Source organism: Triticum dicoccoides, chromosome 5A (genome assembly GCF_002162155.2).
Source record: "Triticum dicoccoides isolate Atlit2015 ecotype Zavitan chromosome 5A, WEW_v2.0, whole genome shotgun sequence".
In the NCBI taxonomy this organism is placed as follows: domain Eukaryota; kingdom Viridiplantae; phylum Streptophyta; class Magnoliopsida; order Poales; family Poaceae; genus Triticum; species Triticum dicoccoides.
In genome coordinates, this window is record NC_041388.1 from 5,375,747 (window position 1) to 5,382,210 (window position 6,464).

A 6,464-nucleotide genomic window follows, 5' to 3' on the forward strand; every position below is an offset into this window, starting at 1 on the left:
AGCGGGACTCGTTTTGCAATTGCTTTGTTTGCTTTTGCTTCGTTTGTTTTTCGGAGTCTACAGTTTACAAGAGGAGAGGGAAAAGCTTTCTCAGTATCGCGAGTCAGTCAGACAACACTATGCTGGACTTCAGTGTGGTGTTCGAGAAGGTCTACCAACTGTTCTTGCTTGGCCCTTAGCAGTTGGGCAGCGTGTTATAGCCTGTCATCTCAAAACAAGAGAACTTCATGATGGGAGTGTTTTGACTGTCGACCGCAATCGCCGTCGGGTTCAATTTGATCGGCCGGAGCTGGGTATTGAGTTTGTGATGGTAACCAATATCTATCTAGCTTCTTTTTAGACCATTTTGTTGGCATGTTTTATTTTATCTTCTGGTTTAAAACGTTTCCTGCTGATTGTTTTGATTTCTTGGATTCTACTCCGCAATGCATGGTTTCACTAAACCGATCCTCTTCATTTGTTAGTGATGGTATGTCCGTGTGGATGAACCAAAAAGCTAGGAGAATCATTATTTTAGTGCTGAACTGAGAAACTAGGAGAATACATTTATGTTATGTTTTCGTTCCTTATGTTTTACTCTTTACATTTGAGTATGCTTAGACCAAGTACACCTCTGACTTTTGGTGCTGTCAAATTTTTTCTTGCTGGGAATCTTCAATCTTTACCAATTGCTTAGTCCTCCATTCACAAAGAAGTGTTGGTTTGGACACCAACATAGTGTCCAGAACACAGTTTTGACCACAAGTTTGTACTGTATTATATTTGCTAAATAAAAGAAGCATGGCAAGTGTATCTTTTTAGACAATAATATACAGATATTTATATCCGTATGTGCATTCTAAATTGTCATAAAAGGACTATTGATCAAAGATAAGTACTTTTACTGCAATTTCTGCCTCTTTTGTTTTAATGTATATACATGTTTGCTTTGTGCCTCTTTTTTGTTTAACTAGGCAACGTGCAAAGTAAGTGAAGGAGAGAATGCTTTTGCCAAAATAGGGGAAGCACTAGACAATCTGAACCTCCGTGGCACCGGCACTGGTTGTAGCATACTAGGCATAAGACGGATACCACCCGATTCGGGGCAGGCGAATTCAGATAACAGCGCCTCGGGCCGCTTTGACCCTGCTGCAGCAACTAATAACATTTCAGTCCAAGAGTATTGCCCAACGGCAGCGACTCCGAAGCCCAGTTCCCATCGGAGCCGATTTCGTCCTGTTTAGCGACCATCCTGATGATACAGGTAAGTAGATCAATCTTTAGAGATCTTACGAATTCTTTCTTCAGTCACAATGTTTCCGGGGTCATCTTACGAGTTGTAATGTAACGGGCCATCTTTTTTTATGCATCAGAATTGCACCGAGAAGCAGTATCACCCTGCGGAAGTGGCGCACATCCTCGACTCGGCGCTGTCGCGGCTGCAACCGTGCAGCTCGCAGAACGTCCCCATCTTCAGAGAGATTGAGATGTGCATGGGTATCGTCAAGAACCAGATGCTGGCGCTGATATATACCCACCCCTAGTGGCTAGTGTTCATGCATGGCCAAACATTCTCTTCTTTTGTTATTTATATATACATATGTAGGAAGAAAGAAACTTGACAATGGTATGTGGCTTGTCTTCTAAAAGCTTACAAGAGTCTGGATAAGGTGAACCTAACCTATCTTATTAGTTATTATTCTTTTGCCCTCGCGTCGTAACCCCTCGCGTCGCCTCCCCCCAGGCGGCGCCAGGGGCCCCAACCCTAGCGCCGCCAGCCCCTCCCTCCCACCCCCTCCTGCCGCCGCTGCCGCCGGCATGGGCCGCGGTGGCGGCGGGCCCGGTGACAAAGCTCCTGGGCGGGTGGTTGCGACGGATCGCATCTGAGGCGGCGGGGGCGGCCCTTCTCATGAGATCCAACGGCGGCGGCCTGGACGGAGAATCCGGGCTGAGCGGCGGGGGCCGGAGCACCATCGCCGGGGTCACGGCGGAGCGGCGGCCATGCATGGACGGCGGCGGTGGCAGCGCCCCATCCGGCGAGTTGGGCTGTCCTGCTCGTGATGGTGACGACGGCTACTGCGGATCCAACGCCCCGTTTGGATCCGTCGCGGGGAGGCCTTTCGCCGACTGGCGGCGCGTGGAGGGACCGGTGAGGATATGCCGGATCTCCGCCGGAGTACCGACGGCAACATACGTCTTCGTGGCGAGGTTCCGCTCGGTTCCAGCCAGCCACGAGATCGGGAAGACGTGGCTTCCGGTGAAAATCGCGCCAGACTGCGGTCTTGGCGGACGATGGCGGCGTCTCAGACGTCGTTTCCTTCTGGAGGCATCGTCGTTGCAGGTCTCATCAACCTGATCGGGAAGTTCCGGGGGAAACCCTAGATCTGGGTCTACCGGATCGGACGATGACGGTGCTATCGGTACCGTTCTCCCTCCTGGGGGCATCGTTTTGGAGCGAGTGCTGGTTGGAGGGGACAAGAGGAGGAGCGGTGTTTCATCTGCTCCATTGATGACGGCGGATCTCGGCGGCGTGGCGCAGTGGAGACTCGGCGCCTGATGAGCGGAGATGGACTCGCGCAGGAGGGTGACGCTGCCTGGCGTCATGGTGGCGTCGGCGGCAGTTGGACCGGCCAAGGTTGATGCAGCAGTACAGCTCTGAAGATGGGTTCGTGGCAGGTGGCTGCGGCGGCCTCGTACCCGGCAGGGGTCCTGGTTGAGAAGCACGCCGGACTGGTGGATGCTCATACCCGGCAGGCGTCCTGGGTGGGACCTCAAGTCTTTAGATGGTTAGGTTTGGCTGCGTGGTCTGTTTGGTATGAGGCCCAGACTTTCAGCGCCTCTACATCAACTGGATAGGGATAGCGACAGTTGTTGCTTAGTTTGGTGGCTTTAGACTTATTGTTGTATGACTCTGTACGGTCTTGTGTCAATAATTAATAAAGTGGCCGTATGCATCGTCCAGATGCAGAGGCCGGGGGTCGTCCTCCTTTTCTAAAAAAATAAATAAATAATATTAAAACCAATAAGTGCAAAAGAAAGGGGCGCACGGCAACCCGAAAGAAAAGACAAGAGATCTCTTTTGAAAAATTGCCAAACCAAGAAGCCTTGCTAGGTGAAACATTATCAAAGGTCTTTGCATTCCTTGGTTCCAAATATCCGAAACAGCAGCAGCAGCAGCTAGGGGTTTGAAGAAGAGAGTCATGTTAAAATTGGTCTTGAGCTGAATGAAACAGCGAGAACACAGTGCATCTAGATCCTTCACACAGTTTCCTAAATGATTCTTCACACAATCTACTTTGAAACAAATGAGTTGTGCCAACATCACAAATAGAAAGCAAATCATGAGAAAGGCTGTGATGCCACTGCAGTTCACCAACCGCATTTTCATCGGCTTCTGTGACCTTCCCACTTTCTCAGCACGCAAACAAAGATAGCAATCCAGTATTTAGCTAAAACACTGCTATATGTACAAATACACATAACATTTTCAAAGAATTAGCTCGAAATCCATCATGCAAATGACACAACTAGTCTACGATGACGAATTAGCTCGGATCAATCATCACATGTGGATAGCGAAATTCGATCACACATTCACACCCATTATCTAAAACATTACATAGCGTTTTCAAAGAACTAGCTCATAATCCATCATGCAAATGACACTACTCAGATTAACCATCACATGTGGATTATAGCAAAATTCGACCACATTCACACCCATTGTCTAAAGCATGCCCTTGTGTCATTAACGCCAGCGTCTCCAAAGCAATCTTGTCTCCACACATTAACTCAGCACTGGCCAAGGGTTGCAGGTCCCCCAAACAAAAACAAGGTCTTGATTACCATAGATCAGTGATGCTCGATGCTGATTTTCACATCGCCAACAACCGGCTGCAACACCTGCACCAACGAGCTGGCCCTTGGATCATCTTCATGGCAGTAGATTTTGACCCTCTCGATGCAAGGGTGTCTGCCTGAGCCCGACAGCGGTGCTCCCCTGGTTGACGACAGAGCAGATTCAGAATCCTTGCATGTACTAAATTCCTCCTGCATAATCGCAACATATTATTGGTCAGAGGTTCTACTACCCTAGCAGATCAACTGGTGTATAACTGTACATACATAGTTTTGAGCAAGTATACCATTGTGAGCTTAAGTTTTAGCTCCTTCAGCTTGCACGAGCGCTGGAGAATGCGAAGCAGCGGGTAGAAGTCAGCAGCCATGCACCACTCACCCATCACCAGGCTTGTCAGGTTGCTGAACATAGCGCATGTCCTCAAACTCCTCTCGAATGAGACCTTCATATATATCAGAGGTAAAATCGAAATGATCAAAGACAGTGAGGTTAATAGTTTGATTACTCGATATTTCCATGCTAGCTTGTTAAAATAAGACCAGCACATAAGACAGAAACAAGTAAGCTCAAAACGCAAAGATCCTCTGAATTTAAATCCGAGAAGCAACTATATAACAGAATCTAACTAAGGAAGCAAATATGATGAAAAGAAGAACTAGTTTGTACCTCAGGTAATGGTGCATGCAACTCCAAGGTGGTGGCATGTGAGAGGCCATCAAGTAGACGATGATCCGCTATTGTGTTTCGCTTATAATAATGAAACCTAGATGTTAGACTAACCGAGGCTGTTACAAGAGAAGACAGATCCCTAATTACTATAGCACCAGGATCACACCTTGGGTCAACGATAGAGACATGGGTAAGGTTGCTAGCACAAATCACGAGACCACCAAAGATATGGCAACCAATGATACGTAGAACCTTGAGTGACCTCGATGATATCTCCTTCAGGTCCCACAAACCACAATGCTCCAGCTCTAAATGCTCAAGCACTGGGCAGTCACAGTTGAGTGGCCTAAAGAACCCATGTCTCAACAAGTTATATTGGAGCCTGACTGTTTTGAGGTGCTGTGAAGGAAACATGGCTGTGCTATCCAAAAGGGCAGATGCAGAAACATGAAGGAGACGAACTTTATGCATGATGGCATGACGAATCCAGTCACATGAAGGAGACGAACTTTATGCATGATGGCTTGTCGTCATCCATAAAGTCCTGGTGGTCGATGCGGATGTATGGCGCAGAGGCCCAGAGATTACGCCACCTTGGCGAGAGCAGACTTGTGCGCACGGCCTCCGGCATCGGCAGGAAGGACATCACGCAGTGTAGCAGCTCGTCTGGAAGGCTGCTGAGCCTGTCGACACCGTCACTGGTGCCTCGCGCCCTCTTGGAAGTGCAGGGGATTGAAGCTAGTTCCGACATCTCATCAAACAGCCAGCTGCATGTATCCAGCACAGGGCAATAAATCAATAGTCAAAATCACAGATGTACACTCCGCAGAGACATGTTAGAAGTTACAAACACAAAGAGAGATGACCCGGTTCCATTCATGGGACGATTTATCCAAAAACATGATATGAATACCACGTATCTACAAACTCGTCACCTTTATTTTGTGGGCTAAAAAATCATGAATAATCCTTAAAACAGTACAAGGAATTCTATGAATCCTTTCGCTCTTCAAGAAAAAAAAAGGAAGTTTATTTGATGGGACCGGATAGCTAGCATGGTACAAATTACTCCCTCCGTCCCATAATATAGAGTATTTAACCAAAAACTACCACAATTCACGGAAACGTGACAGAAAACTACCACTTTACGATTTTGTCCGGAAAACTACCACTTTTTTATTAATCCGTGACAAAAAACTACCAAGTGTGAAAACTGCTCGCTTTGCCTGGGTTAAACGCGAATCTGACTGCCCGACCCCACACATAAACGGGCTAAATATGCAATCGGGTCCCTAGTTTTTCTTCAAAAAAGCAATCGGGTCCTCCGCCTCCTTCTCCTCCTCGTCGCCGGCCTCCTCCTTCCGCAGCCGCTTGCCCAGCCAGACGTTGGCGGCGTGCAGGCCGACGGAGCCGGCGACGAGCTCGGCGCGCTCCTAGACACCACTCCCCCTGAGCTCGCTCGCATGCCGCAGCCGGGTAACACCACCACCGGGCACCACGGCCGCCTTCTTCACTCCCCGGCGTTGGTTGCGGACTGGAGATGGCAACAGCGTCGGCGCGGCGGGCGGTGGAGGTGAGGCAGGGGCAGGCACGCGGGCCACGCGCCGCTGCTGCGCTCGCCGACACTGGACCGAGGGCGGCATGCTCCGCGACGTGCCCATCGGCGGCGGCCGCAAGAACAGGCGCAATGGCTGTGGCAAGGGCGGCGCCAAGGCCCCCTCCCCGACTCCCCCGTCACCACGGAGGTGTCTACTGCAGCTACCCAGGGCAGCGGTGCAGGCGCGCCGGCCGGCGCTGTTGACGGGTTCATCCCAGCCGACTGGAGGCGATGACGCAGACCGCGTCGAAGGACCCTGCGCCGCCCAGCTCCTTGCAGGTCCGCGCGCTCGCCGCGCCGTCCCGGCACGGCAGCTCCGACTCCGGGTCCTCCGCGCCGCCCCCGCCGCGGACCCCGTAC

The 6,464-nt window shown here is 50.2% G+C and overlaps 2 pseudogenes; one reads left to right on the forward strand and one right to left on the reverse strand.

Annotated features, from left to right (window-relative positions):
• The window catches only part of LOC119297245, a 2,467-nt pseudogene extending 937 nt beyond the window's left edge, over positions 1 to 1,530 (forward strand).
• Positions 1,531 to 3,831: 2,301 nt separating this feature from the next.
• LOC119297248 lies at positions 3,832 to 5,258 on the reverse strand (annotated as a pseudogene).
• Between the last annotated feature and the right edge of the window lie 1,206 nt (positions 5,259 to 6,464).